The sequence below is a fragment of the Pyxicephalus adspersus genome, chromosome 11 (genome assembly GCF_032062135.1).
Source record: "Pyxicephalus adspersus chromosome 11, UCB_Pads_2.0, whole genome shotgun sequence".
Lineage (NCBI taxonomy): Eukaryota > Metazoa > Chordata > Amphibia > Anura > Pyxicephalidae > Pyxicephalus > Pyxicephalus adspersus.
The window spans coordinates 45,653,926-45,659,456 of NC_092868.1; the positions used below are offsets into that span (position 1 = coordinate 45,653,926).

A 5,531-nucleotide genomic window follows, 5' to 3' on the forward strand; every position below is an offset into this window, starting at 1 on the left:
TTTTACTCGGATGGACACTGGTGATCACTGTCATGGCCGATGATCACTGTCATGGCTGGTGATCACTCAACAAAACGGTATTGCCAAAGCTCTTTGTTGTCATAAAAGGCAGTATTTAGATTGACATATACAGTATGCTGCTTGCAAGCACCTCCTATAAAGAAATAGAGACCTTCTAGTAAAAAAAAAAAAAACGTTTAGGGAACTAAAAAGTAGGGCTCGTCCGGGATTTGAACCCGGGACCTCTCGCACCCTAAGCGAGAATCATACCCCTAGACCAACGAGCCTGCTGTTGATGGATTGAACAGATGTTACTTTAGTGCCACATCAGCAGCATACACTGCTTGTCTCATGTTACATTCCCAGCATTGCAGCAGTGTGCAGAATCCTGGATGGAATGATGACTGCGAAGCTAGAGGGGATTTCTCACATCTGTACTTCTGTATATGTTAAAACATACTTTTTTGCAGTTAAATTCAGGAATGGCCCAAATCCAACTTTTCGCAATGTGAATTGACCCCATCACTCTGCTGCATTGCCGTTAAAGAGAAGAAAGTTTTTGTAACCTGCAAAAGAGCCGCAGTACCGGTTGCTTATAATAAGCATTGGCGCACTGCGCTGCCATTCTCATAGATGTGGACTCATGTGGCCTAAATCATACCATTAGAACAATTCTGCAGGAGACTCCTCATTTCCGTTTTTTATTGGGAAATATCAAGACTTACATAAACACTGGTTTATAGAGATATTATATAATAAAAAAAGACAAACAAAATGTTGGAAAGTGAAACGAAAATAACAACTTAGAAAAATAAATAAAATTCATCTATTCATTCATGAATTCATATATTTTTGTTTTTAATATTGGTCAAAAACAGGTCAGACGTGTGATAAGTGTTTCTGATTTTTTTTTGATATTTGATTAACTTTTGAATCATTTGTAAATGAGGAACTAAAAAAACACTATAATGCTGTCTTGAGTTGCAGGTTAAAAAATAACAGTGTGATGGTGGGTAAAATAGGGATATATGGACACAAAAAAGCAAGAGACACCAAGGGAATATAGGCACGAAAAACACAGGACACCAAAAAGTTATGAGAACAAAAACTACAAGACATCAAGGGGATATGGGCACAACAAACCAAACATCCAAACAGGATATGGGCACAAGGAGATACAGACACAAAAACATTTCACACCAAGGAGATATAAAGACAAAAAAACTTGTAACATAGAAGCCTAGTATATGTAATGCTGTTTTGAGTTGGAAAATAGGAAAAAATGTCACCAAGAATATATGGACACAAAAAGCACAAGGAATTAGGAGATACAGGCACAAAATACACAAGACACCAAAGAGATATGGGTGCTAAAATCGACAGAAGATCAAAGGGATAGGGTCTAAAAAAACCACAAGGCACAAAATGAATATGAGAAGGAAAACAATAAAAATACTAACGGAATAACTAAAACTACAACTACCCTCTCGTCCCTCTGCTTTCTCTCCCTCTCCCGCTTGAAGTCTTGTAGATTGTAACACCCATATGTCTTTGGTGTTTTGTTTTGTTTTTTTTGTGTTTTTTTGTGCTTGATTCTCATTGATGCCTTGTGTTTTTTGTGCCCATATCTCCTTATGGTTCCTACTGGGGAACTGGTAGTTTCATAAATTGGTATAGTTTATATCTCACTCTTATTCTTTGCTGTCTCCATGTAATATTTGCTCATTTGTTTATTATGTAGTTATGTAATAAGTATATCTAAAGTCAAATCATTTGACCACTGGAACTAGAAGTGAAGCCAAAATCAAAATTTGGGAGTTGTCACCAGAACTGGAACATAGTGCAAATTTTTAATGGAGACCTTTTTCCAATGTTCCAATTACTGCTGCTTTCATTTACTTGGAGAGATTTGATCCCATGTCCTGGTGCTATGTCTACTATTGCTTGCATTTTTGCAATGTCTTCTTTTCTGTCTTTTTTTTTATTTGGTTATAGTAGGGAAACCTCCGCACTTTATTTTTTACCCAGCAAGGAGGAAAGAAGCATAAGGCAGAACTCCAAACAACTCTATGAGATAAAACTGAATAGGCCATTCAAATATAAAGTCACAAAACAAGTTCTGCTGCAATATTTAGCTTCAAACCAGGGATCTCCCATGCAGTACTTTTTTTCTGCCACTGGATGGCCTCACTGTAATGGCCAGCATCATTTATCTACTTCCTCTCCAGGAAGTAGGAGTCCAGAGGAAGTAGCGAGTGTGGCTACATGTGCTCCCCATAGACCTGCTATATTGGTGATGTACTCATCCTGCTAGGTGCGCTCTTGGTAATAAATTTCTATTGGCCATCACATTCAGCACCGTCACGTAACACCTAATGTAGGATATTGTAGGAGATTGTTTAGTGAATAGTTCCCTGTGTGTTTGTATTGCAGTTGGGGACAAGGCCGGTGTGATAGAAGTTTACTATATTTACTATGAGTTTATGAATGGTAACTAAGGTCATATCAGATGGTTGCTATGTACATGGAAGCCACGCTACCGTACCAGCCAATAGGAGTATGCTATCCACATGTGCATTATCTAATATGTAGCCTATATTGTGGTAATGCCTCTAACAACCGCCAGCCAATGGAAATGCTGCTTAACATTTACTAAAACAACCTGACTCCTGGGTGGTTAATAACACACACAGCAAGCAGTGCTACTATTGGCTAGTGGTTGTCAAGGGGTGGTGCCATGTTCACTAGCAACTGTCCAAAACTTGGTGTCAGCGGTTTTCCTATTGGTTGATGATTGCCAGGTGTGGTACTGCCTCTGACAACAGGGGTGTCTCAAGAAAATGCGGGGACAAAGGAAAGTGGGAGAATGGGGCCTAACTACGTGTTGTCAAAGAAACCAATGGGTGTGGTTACTATGAAAATGGGTGTGGTTACCGCAAAACAGCATAGGTACATTGTGGGCAAAAAGTAATGATATTGTTGTCAGTTGCAGAATCCATACCATTTTTTCATGCTCATGTAAGTGGATACTAACACATAATTCCCGGGGTCCATATCCCAGCCATAAGACCCCCATGTCATAATTCATAACCCCCAGGTCCATTATGTAATTAAAGTTCTCATACATCAGGGAATTTATATGTCTAGTACATCAGTCCCATCATATCCCCCTTTCAGTTCTGATTAGGGAATGGGACATCTATTTTTCATGATATGTTATAAATATGTATTGATTGTGTGTTATATGATTATGAATATGATTTACCACCTAATATATCTTTCATAATTTGCCTACATACCCCAGCTTCTTCTCGTCTTTATTTTTCATAATTAATAATCCTCAAGTCCACATCCCATGTCATAATCAATAACCCCCAGGTCTATATTCCAGCCATAAGACCCCCATACCATAATCCATAACCCCCAGGTCTATATCCCAGCCATAGGACCCCCATACCATAATCCATATCCCCAGGTCCATATTCCAGCCATAAGACCCCCATACCATAATCCATAACCCCCCCGGTCTATATTCCAGCCATAAGACCCCGATGTCATAATCAATAACCCCCAGGTCTATATTCCACCCATACGACTCCTATACCATAATCCCCAGGTCTAAATCCCAGCCATAAGACCCCCATGTCATATTCAATATCCCCCAGGTCCATATTCCAGCCATAAGACCCCCATACCATAATCCATATTCCCAGGTCCATATTCCAGCCATAAAACTGCCATACCATAATCCATAACCCCCAGGTCCATATTCCAGCCATAAGACCCCTATACCATAACCCATAACCCCCAGGTCTATTTTCCAGCCATAAGACCCCTATACCATAACCCCCAAGTGTATTTTCCAGCCATAGGACCCCATACCATAATCAATAACTCCCAGGTCTAAATCCCAGCCATAGGACCCCCATACCATTATCCATATCCCCAGGTCCATATTCCAGCCATAAGACCTCCATATCATAATCCATAACCCCCAGGTCCATATTCCAGCCATAAGACCCCCGATGTCATAATCAATAACCCCCAGGTCTATATTCCACCCATACGACTCCCATACCATAATTCCCAGGTCTATATCCCAGCCATAAGACCCCCATGTCATAATCAATATCCCCCAGGTCCATATTCCAGCCATAAGACGCCCATACCATAATCCATATCCCCAGGTCCATATTCCAGCCATAAGACCGCCATAGCATAATCCATAACCCCCCCGGTCTATATTCCAGCCATAGGACCCCGATGTCATAATCAATAACCCCCAGGTCTTTATTCCACCCATACCACTCCCATACCATAATCCCCAGGTCTATATCCCAGCCATAAAACCCCCATGTCATAATCAATATTCCCCAGGTCCATATTCCAGCCATAAGACCCCCATACCATAATCCATATCCCCAGGTCCATATTCCAGCCATAAGACCCCGATGTCATCAATAACCCCCAGGTGTATATTCCACCCATACGACTCCTATACCATAATCCATAACCCCCAGGTCTAAATCCCAGCCATAAAACCCCCATGTCATATTCCATAACCCCCCAGGTCCATATTCCAGCCATAAGACCCCCTATACCATAATCCATAACCCCCAGGTCCATATTCCAGCCATAAGACCCCCATGTCATAATAACCCCCTGGTCTATATTCCACCCATAAGACTCCCTTGCCAAAATCCATATCACCAGGTCCACATTTAGCCATAAACCCCCATACCATCATCCATAACCCATGGTCTATATCCCAGCCATAAAACCCCCATACCATAATCCATATAATCAGGTCCATATTCCAGCCATAAGACTCCCATACCATATTCCATAACCCCCAGGTCCATATTCCAGCCATAAGACCCCGATGTCATAATCCATAACCCCCAGGTCCATATTCCAGCCATAAGACCCTCATGTCATAATCAATAACCCCCAGGTCCATATTCCACCCATAACACTCCCTTGCCATAATCCATATCCCCAGGTCCACATTCAGCCATAAAACCCCCTTACCATAATCCATAACCCATTGTCTATATCCCAGCTATAAGACCCCTATACCATAATCAATATCCCCCAGGTCCACATCCCAGCCATAAGACCTCCATACCATAACCTCCAAGTCTATATCCCAGCCATAAGACCCCATACCATAACCCCAGGTCTATATAGCAGCCATAAGACCCCCATGTCATATTCCATAACCCCCAGGACCATATTCCAGCCATAAGACCCCTATACCATAACCCATAACCCCCAGGTCTATTTTCCAGCCATAAGACCCCTATACCATAACCCCCAGGTGTATTTTCCAGCCATAGGACCCCATACCATAATCAATAACCCATAGGACCCCCATACCATAATCCATATCCCCAGGTCCATATTCCAGCCATAAGACCCCCGATGTCATAATCAATAACCCCCAGGTCTATATTCCACCCATACAACTCCCATACCATAATTCCCAGGTCTATATTCCAGCCATAAGACCCCCATGTCATAATCAATAT

The 5,531-nt window shown here is 41.6% G+C and overlaps 1 non-coding gene across 1 annotated transcript; it reads right to left on the reverse strand.

Moving 5' to 3' along the window:
- Positions 1–215: 215 nt before the first annotated feature.
- TRNAP-AGG (transfer RNA proline (anticodon AGG)) lies at positions 216–287 on the reverse strand. The gene has a single exon. It is a non-coding gene; the product is annotated as a tRNA-Pro (tRNA).
- Between the last annotated feature and the right edge of the window lie 5,244 nt (positions 288–5,531).